This window comes from Tachypleus tridentatus, chromosome 13, assembly GCF_004210375.1.
Source record: "Tachypleus tridentatus isolate NWPU-2018 chromosome 13, ASM421037v1, whole genome shotgun sequence".
In the NCBI taxonomy this organism is placed as follows: domain Eukaryota; kingdom Metazoa; phylum Arthropoda; class Merostomata; order Xiphosura; family Limulidae; genus Tachypleus; species Tachypleus tridentatus.
Window position 1 is genome coordinate 140393658 of NC_134837.1, and position 11405 is coordinate 140405062.

The 11405-nt window shown below is 35.6% G+C and overlaps 1 long non-coding RNA gene across 1 annotated transcript; it reads right to left on the bottom strand.

Annotated features, from left to right (window-relative positions):
• Nucleotides 1-630: 630 nt before the first annotated feature.
• Nucleotides 631-10797, bottom strand: LOC143238918 (uncharacterized). Its single transcript, XR_013020836.1, has 3 exons — nt 10662-10797; nt 9631-9709; nt 631-733 (listed from the first exon to the last, which is right to left on the bottom strand). It is a non-coding gene; the product is annotated as an uncharacterized LOC143238918 (long non-coding RNA).
• Between the last annotated feature and the right edge of the window lie 608 nt (nt 10798-11405).

Below are 11405 nucleotides of genomic sequence, written 5' to 3' on the forward strand. Positions count from 1 at the left end.
AGACCCTCTCTGTCATCTAAAACTTCTCAAAACCAAGTAAAGCATTCACATATTGTGATATATAGTAAACAGACAAATCCTGATACAGAAAAACTAAAACAACTTCCAAAATTCATTGGAACAAAACAGGTATTTTAAACTATTCTTCGTCTATTGCAATATAATGTTTTTCTTGAAATTCAAAATTTTTTGTTAATATTCGTTGAAGCTAAATAAGATACACTTATAGCTACTTCTCAACTTAAAGCCACCTTAATGTATTTTTAACATTAAATATTCATCAAGGATTAAGGTTGACATACAGCTAATCCTTAAAACTATGAACAGTCGTTGATTTAACCTTACTTCACCTCATTAATCCAGACATTAATCCTATTACAAGTTCGTTGTTGCTTCGACATGAACTTGTTATGACCATCAAACTATGTTAAACGATACACTTTAACGTACGTTTTCAGTTAAATGATAATATTGTGTGTGGTTAAATGTTTTCTTTTTGTTCTAGTTTGCCTATTTACAATTTCAGCCTGAAAGAATTTTTTTTTGAAAAAAACAACAGATTTCCACAATAGTTTAAATATTAACTTTTGTTAATTGCTGATACTGTCAAAGAGAAATCTCTCTTACATGGTCTGGTGGTGACTGTTGATAAATTCTACCGTCAGCTCTGGTTATAACTGCTGGGTGTGTCCAACCTCGCCGGTAGTCATAGTTACCAGTTTGCTGCAGGCTACTGAAATATAACGATGTGTAGTCTCAACAAATGATAACCATTGTATATTACTGACTCAACAGATGATAACCATTGTATATTACTGACTCAACAGATGATAACCATTGTATATTACTGACTCAACAGATGATAACCATTGTATATTACTGACTCAACAGATGATAACCATTGTATACTATCGACTTAACAGATGATAACCAATGTTTACTACACACTCAACAGATGATAACCACTGTATACTACTGATTCAACAGATGATAACCACACAAAACTACTGACTCAACAGATGATAACACACTATACTACTGACTCAACACATAATAACCAATATTTACTACCGACTTAACAGATAACCACTGTATACTACTGACTCAACAGATCATAACCACACTATACTACTGACTCAACAGATGATAACCACACTATAGTATTGACTCAACAGATGATAACCACTGTATACTACTGACTCAACAGATAACCACACTATACTACTGACTGAACAGATAACCACACTATACTACTGACTCAACAGATGATAACCACACTATTCTACTGAAACAACAGATGATAACCACTGCATACTACTGACTGAACAGATCATAACCACTGTGTACTATTGACTCAACAGATAATAACCAATGTTTACTACTGACTCAACAGATAACCACTGTATACTACTGACTCAATAGATTATAACCACTGTATACTACTTACTCAACAAATGGTAACCACAGTATACTATTGACTCAACAGATCATAACCACTGTGTACTACTAACTCAACAGATAACCACTGTATACTACTTACTCAACAGATCATAACCACTGTGTACTACTGACTCAACAGATAACCACACTATACTACTGACTCAACAGATGATAACCACACTATACTACTGACTCAACAGATAACCACACTATACTACTGACTCAACAGATGATAACCACACTATACTACTAAATCAACAGATGATAACCACACTATTCTACTGAAACAACAGATGATAACCACTGCATACTACTGAATCAACAGATCATAACCACTGTGTACTACTGACTCAACAGATAACCACACTATACTACTGACTCAACAGATAACCACACTATTCTACTGAAACAACAGATGATAACCACTGCATACTACTGAATCAACAGATCATAACCACTGTGTACTACTGACTCAACAGATAACCACACTATACTACTGACTCAACAGATAACCACACTACACTACTGACTCAACAGATGATAATCACACTATACTACTGACTCAACAGATGATAACCACACTATACTACTGACTCAACAGATGATAATCACACTATTCTACTGAAACAACAGATGATAACCACTGCATACTACTGACTCAACAGATCATAACCACTATGTACTACTGACTCAATAGATCATAACCACTGTGTACTACTGACTCAACAGATAACCACACTATACTACTTACTCAACAAATGGTAACCACAGTATATTATTGATTCAAGAGATGATAACCACACTACACTACTGACTCAACAGATGATAACCATACTATACTATTGACTCAACAGATAATAACCAATGTTTACTTCTGACTCAATAGATCATAACCACTGTGTACTACTGACTCAACAGATAACCACACTATACTACTTACTCAACAAATGGTAACCACAGTATATTATTGACTCAACAGATCATAACCACTGTGTACTACTAACTCAACAGATAACCACTGTATACTACTTACTCAACAGATCATAACCACTGTGTACTACTGACTCAACAGATAACCACACTATACTACTGACTCAACAGATAACCACACTATACTACTGACTCAACAGATGATAACCACACTATACTAGTGACTCAACAGATGATAACCACACTATTCTACTGAAACAACAGATGATAACCACTGCATACTACTAACTCAACAGATAACCACTGTATACTACTTACTCAACAAATGGTAACCACAGTATATTATTGACTCAAGAGATGATAACCACACAAAACTACTGACTCAACAGATGATAACACACTATACTACTGATTCAACACATAATAACCAATGTTTACTACTGACTTAACAGATAACCACTGTATACTACTGACTCAACAGATCATAACCACTGTGTACTACTGACTCAACAGATGATAACCATTGTATACTATCGACTTAACAGATGATAACCAATGTTTACTACACACTCAACAGATGATAACCACTGTATACTACTGACTCAACAGATGATAACCACACTACACTACTGACTCAACAGATGATAACACACTATACTACTGATTCAACACATAATAACTAATGTTTACTACTGACGTAACAGATAACCACTGTATACTACTGACTCAACAGATCATAACCACTGTGTACTACTGACTCAACAGATAACCACACTATACTACTGACTCAACAGATGATAACCACACTATAGTATTGACTCAACAGATGATAACCACTGTATACTACTGACTCGACAGATAACCACACTATACTACTGACTCAACAGATAACCACACTATACTACTGACTCAACAGATGATAACCACACTATACTAGTGACTCAACAGATGATAACCACACTATTCTACTGAAACAACAGATGATAACCACTGCATACTACTGAATCAACAGATCATAACCACTGTGTACTACTGACTCAACAGATAATAACCACTGTGTACTACTGACTCAACAGATCATAACCACTATGTACTACTAACTCAACAGATAACCACTGTATACTGCTTACTCAACAGATCATAACCACTGTGTACTACTGACTCAACAAATAACCACACTATACTACTGACTCAACAGATAACCACACTATACTACTGACTCAACAGATGATAACCACACTATACTACTGACTCAACAGATGATAACCACACTATTCTACTGAAACAACAGATGATAACCACTGCATACTACTAACTCAACAGGTAACCACTGTATACTACTTACTCAACAAATGGTAACCACAGTATATTATTGACTCAAGAGATGATAACCACACTATACTATTGACTCAACAGATAATAACCAATGTTTACTACTGACTCAACAGATAACCACTGTATACTCCTGACTCAATAGATTATAACCACTGTATACTACTTACTCAACAAATGGTAACCACAGTATACTATTGACTCACAGATCATAACCACAGTATACTATTGACTCAACAGATAATAACCACTGTGTACTACTGACTCAACAGATCATAACCACTGTGTACTACTAACTCAACAGATAACCACTGTATACTACTTACTCAACAAATGGTATCCACAGTATATTATTGATTCAAGAGATGATAACCACACTACACTACTGACTCAACAGATGATAACCACACTATTCTACTGAAACAACAGATGATAACCACTGCATACTACTGAATCAACAGATCATAACCACTGTGTACTACTGACTCAACAGATAACCACACTATACTACTGACTCAACAGATAACCAGACTATACTACTGACTCAAGAGATGATAACCACACTATACTACTGACTCAACAGATGATAACCACACTATTCTACTGAAACAACAGATGATAACCACTGCATACTACTGAATCAACAGATCATAACCACTGTGTACTACTGACTCAATAGATCATAACCACTGTGTACTACTAACTCAACAGATAACCACTGTATACTACTTACTCAACAAATGGTAACCACAGTATACTATTGACTCAACAGATAATAACTACTGTGTACTACCGACTCAACAGATCATAACCACTGTATACTACTTACTCAACAGATCATAACCACTGTGTACTACTGACTCAACAGATGATAACCACACTATTCTACTGAAACAACAGATGATAACCACTGCATACTACTAACTCAACAGATAACCACTGTATACTACTTACTCAACAAATGGTAACCACAGTATATTATTGACTCAAGAGATGATAACCACACAAAACTACTGACTCAACAGATGATAACACACTATACTACTGATTCAACACATAATAACCAATGTTTACTACTGACTTAACAGATAACCACTGTATACTACTGACTCAACAGATCATAACCACTGTGTACTACTGACTCAACAGATGATAACCATTGTATACTATCGACTTAACAGATGATAACCAATGTTTACTACACACTCAACAGATGATAACCACTGTATACTACTGACTCAACAGATGATAACCACACTACACTACTGACTCAACAGATGATAACACACTATACTACTGATTCAACACATAATTACCAATGTTTACTACTGACTTAACAGATAACCACTGTATACTACTGACTCAACAGATCATAACCACTGTGTACTACTGACTCAACAGATAACCACACTATACTACTGACTCAACAGATGATAACACACTATACTACTGATTCAACACATAATAACCAATGTTTACTACTGACTTAACAGATAACCACTGTATACTACTGACTCAACAGATCATAACCACTGTGTACTACTGACTCAACAGATGATAACCATTGTATACTATCGACTTAACAGATGATAACCAATGTTTACTACACACTCAACAGATGATAACCACTGTATACTACTGACTCAACAGATGATAACCACACTACACTACTGACTCAACAGATGATAACACACTATACTACTGATTCAACACATAATAACCAATGTTTACTACTGACTTAACAGATAACCACTGCATACTACTGACTCAACAGATCATAACCACTGTGTACTACTGACTCAACAGATAACCACACTATACATCTGACTCAACAGATGATAATCACACTATAGTATTGACTCAACAGATGATAACCACTGTATACTACTGACTCAACAGATAACCACACTATACTACTGACTCAACAGATAACCACACTATACTACTGACTCAACAGATGATAACCACACTATACTAGTGACTCAACAGATGATAACCACACTATTCTACTGAAACAACAGATGATAACCACTGCATACTACTGAATCAACAGATCATAACCACTGTGTACTACTGACCCAATAGATCATAACCACTGTGTACTACTAACTCAACAGATAACCACTGTATACTACTTACTCAACAGATCATAACCACTGTGTACTACTGACTCAACAAATAACCACACTATACTACTGACTCAACAGATGATAACCACACTATTCTACTGAAACAACAGATGATAACCACTGCATACTACTGAATCAACAGATCATAACCACTGTGTACTACTGACTCAACAGATAACCACACTATACTACTGACTCAACAGATAACCACATTATACTACTGACTCAACAGATGATAACCACACTATACTACTGACTCAACAGATGATAACCACACTATTCTACTGAAACAACAGATGATAACCAGTGCATACTACTAACTCAACAGATAACCACTGTATACTACTTACTCAACAAATGGTAACCACAGTATATTATTGACTCAAGAGATGATAACCACACTATACTACTGACTCAACAGATGATAACCACACTATTCTAGTGAAACAACAGATGATAACCACTGCATACTACTGAATCAACAGATCATAACCACTGTGTACTACTGACTCAATAGATCATAACCACTGTGTACTACTAACTCAACAGATAACCACTGTATACTACTTACTCAACAAATGGTAACCACAGTATACTATTGACTCAACAGATATTAACCACTGTGTACTACTGACTCAACAGATCATAACCACTATGTACTACTAACTCAACAGATAACCACTGCATACTACTGAATCAACAGATCATAACCACTGTGTACTACTGACTCAACAGATCATAACCACTGTGTACTACTGACTCAACAGATAACCACACTATACTACTGATTCAACAGATAACCACACTATACTACTGACTCAACAGATAACCACACTATACTACTGACTCAACAGATGATAACCACACTATACTACTGACTCAACAGATGATAACCACACTATACTACTGACTCAACAGATCATAACCACTGTGTACTACTGACTCAATAGATCATAACCACTGTGTACTACTGACTCAACAGATAACCACACTATACTACTTACTCAACAAATGGTAACCACAGTATATTATTGATTCAAGAGATGATAACCACACTACACTACTGACTCAACAGATGATAACCATACTATACTATTGACTCAACAGATAATAACCACACTATTCTACTGAAACAACAGATGATAACCACTGCATACTACTGAATCAATAGATCATAACCACTGTGTACTACTGACCCAATAGATCATAACCACTGTGTACTACTAACTCAACAGATAACCACTGTATACTACTTACTCAACAAATGGTAACCACAGTATACTATTGACTCAACAGATCATAACCACTGTGTACTACTAACTCAACAGATAACCACTGTATACTACTTACTCAACAGATCATAACCACTGTGTACTACTGACTCAACAGATAACCACACTATACTACTGACTCAACAGATGATAACCACACTATACTACTGACTCAACAGATGATAACCACTGCATACTACTGAATCAACAGATCATAACCACTGTGTACTACTGACTCAATAGATCATAACCACTGTGTACTACTAACTCAACAGATAACCACTGTATACTAGTTACTCAACAAATGGTAACCACAGTATACTATTGACTCAACAGATAATAACTTCTGTGTACTACTGACTCAACAGATCATAACCACTATGTACTACTGACTCAACAGATAACCACACTATACTACTGACTCAACAGATAACCACACTATACTACTGACTCAACAGATAACCACACTATACTACTGACTCAACAGATGATAACCACACTATACTACTGACTCAACAGATGATAACCACACTATTCTACTGAAACAACAGATGATAACCACTGCATACTACTGAATCAACAGATCATAACCACTGTGTACTACTGACTCAACAGATAACCACACTATACTACTGACTCAACAGATGATAACCACACTATACTACTGACTTAATAGATGATAACCACACTATTCTACTGAAACAACAGATGATAACCACTGCATACTACTAACTCAACAGATAACCACTGTATACTACTTACTCAACTAATGGTAACCACAGTATATTATTGACTCAAGAGATGATAACCAAACTATACTACTGACTCAACAGATGATAACCACACTATACTATTGACTCAACAGATAATAACCAATGTTTACTACTGACTCAACAGATAACCACTGTATACTACTGACTCAACAGATTATAACCACTGTATACTACTTACTCATCAAATGGTAACCACAGTATACTATTGACACAACAGATCATAACCATTGTGTACTACTAACTCAACAGATAACCACTGTATACTACTTACTCAACAAATGGTAACCACAGTATACTATTGACTCAACAGATAATAACCACTGTGTACTACTGACTCAACAGATCATAACCACTGTGTACTACTAACTCAACAGATAACCACTGTATACTACCTACTCAACAAATGGTAACCACAGTATATTATTGATTCAAGAGATAATAACCAATGTTTACTACTGACTCAACAGATAACTACTGTATACTACTGACTCAATAGATTATAACCACTGTATACTACTTACTCAACAAATGGTAACCACAGTATACTATTGACTCAACAGATAATAACCACTGTGTACTACTGACTCAACAGATCATAACCACTGTGTACTACTGACTCAACGGATGATAACCACCGTATACTGGGAGGCATTTAATTGAAAATTTGTAATGAACTGCAAAAAAGGCTTTATAGATTAAGGGAAAATAAAGCAAGTAATAGTATGATAAATCAATTAGTTGTTAGTTTGTCATTGGGAAATAAAAATATTTTTTTGATAAATAAAACCACTTCTAATACCAGCTTTTGTCACGTTTTTTTAAAGAACTCTGAAACCTTGAAAAACGAAGCTTAACAAGAAAGGTTCGTCTTTCAATTTAAGAGATGTTTTAATTTTTACTTTTTCACACTGTTTCTCACTCGCATGACAGTATAATTCTTTTCTTTCACATGGCCTATGCAACACGTGTAAGTCCTAATAAACTTATAAAGCTATAATGGAAACAAGGACAACCACAGAGACTGCAACCCTCCCCACTTCTTTTCAAGATTTCACGTGTTTACAACAGGTGCCACTTTCGAACACTCATAAAATCTTTCTCAGATCCAGAATGATCGACAATCGGGATCATTTTCTGTGGTATGATGAGGAGTCTCAACCCCTGAAATTTGCGATCACACTTTATAGATGTTGACCCAAACTGTGAAAATGCTCAATTTTCCCATAACGATAAACGATTCAAAAAAGTTATCAAGAATCCAGATATGGATATTGATCTAGACCAGACCCAAGAAGAATTGTCCCATAGTGACTTACCAACCTGTGCAAAACTTTCGTACAGATCGATCTATTAGTTATCGAGATACGCCCGCGAAAACACAGACATACATACACTATCCAGATTGGTAAAACTTACGTACCTCCGTGTCTTATACACAAGGACTGCTTTGGTTTGTTTTGAATTTCGCGTAAAGCTACTCGAGAGCCATCTGCGCTAGCCGTCTCTAATTTATCAATGTAAGATTAAAGGGAAGGCAGCTAGTTATCACCACCCACCGCCAACTCTTGGGCTACTCTTTTACCAACGAATACTGGGATTGGCCGTCACATTATAACGCCCCCACGGCTGAAAGGACGAGCATATTTGGTGTGATAGAGGTTCGAACCCGTGACCCTCAGATTACGACTCGAGTGTCTTTACCACCTGGCCATGCCGGGTCTATACACAAGGAATAGCTCGTGCTGTTAAACTCACCTCTGGTAACAGTTTCCAGGGTTCCAGGAATAACTATTGACCAGTGGATCAGAGTCAGGTAGTGGTGGCGTTGTAGTCACTTCAAAAAAATCATAATAAAAACTCTAGATTGCTTATAAAACAAAGTTAAAGATCATTATTATAATATAGTTGAAAAAACAAAAGTTTTCAGATGAAAACGGTTAAAACAAGAGAACTGCGAACTTAACTGTAATGTGGAGATTTTTAAATGAATACTCTTTACTTAAAGATTCCTCAAAAGATGAGATTTTTTTTTCTTTACAATACCCTGCTACGAATACCTAAAGTACTACCATAAATAAGAGGTCAAAAGAGTTCACTGTATCCTTTTATTTATTGTAGAGCTTCAAAGGCTACTTACAACGAGAATCCTGTGAATTATTCACTAGTACTTTTATTGTGTTAAGGAAATATTGACTAGTTAGGTTTACTATAGGTGTGTGTTTGTGTGTTTTCTTATAGCAAAGCCAGATCGTGCTATTTGCTGAGCCCACTGAGGGGAACTAAACCCCTGATTTTAACGTTGTAAATCCGTACTTATCGCTGTACTAGTAGGGGGGCATTTACTATGACGAATGAAATTTTTTTTATATATTTTAGGTTAACAGAGAAGAAATATTAAATTATTACAGATTGCATATCAAACACATTAAAATTTATTTCTTCATATTTTTTCATAAACCACTTATTTGATTGAAATTACTATAAAAATTGTCACTAACTGAGGGGAAAATTATGTATTGTTTTTTTAAATTTATTTTGACAAAGACAAAACACGGAGAGTTCAGCACAGAACTCAATGTGACTTTGTTATAAGAAAACACACACAAAACTGGCAATAAGAACAAATTCGTTGCTAATTATTTTACAAGTTCACAGTGATTTAACAATAAATCTCTAATAATGTGGTCAAATCAACTATATTCTTGCATTATTTTACTAGTCAGGCTTCTAAGCTTGTTTTATTTTAGTATATTTATAATTATCTAATAGTACAATTAACTCTCTACCTGAAGCGTTTTCACAGGACTGTTCTACTAATGTTGATCCAGGAACTTCTTGTACGGAAGAACCTTCTAAAAGACTTTCAGAGGTTGTAAGAATATGTTCCTCTGTTAGGTGGCGCTGGGTATCACGATAATCAGGAAAGTTTATGGATTCTACACGAGATACAAAATGTCCAGTCTTTATTATAATCGCAACTTATTCTTTTACTAACAATCGGTAAAAGTATTTTAGATTTAGTTAAAAATATCACACCCTTGTTTGACTAATTTTATTTTTATTACGTATTATTAATCGTAATAACAAAAAAATGACAATTTTTTAAGACCTCATGCAACGTCTTTTACTTTTTAACGTGATAAATACTAATGTACAGGTCATATTTGCTGGGCTCGGCATGGTCAAGCGTGTTAAGGCGTTCGACTTGTAATCTGAGGGTCGCAGGTTCGAATCCCGGTCGCACAAAACATGCTCGCCCTCCCAGTGGTGGGGGCGTTATAATGTGACGGTCAATCCCACTATTCGTTGGTAAAAGAGTAGCCCAAGAGTTGGCGATGGGTGGTGATGACTAGTAGCCTTCCCTCTCGTTTCGAGTAGCTTTGTTTCGCAGGTTGCCTAGACAATAATGACATGTCTTATAGCCTCTAGAAAACAATAGATTTATACTAAATATTGGGATTGGCCATACCGATATAACACCATCGCAGTTGAAAGGGCGAGTATGTTTGGTGTGATTATCATTCCAGCAC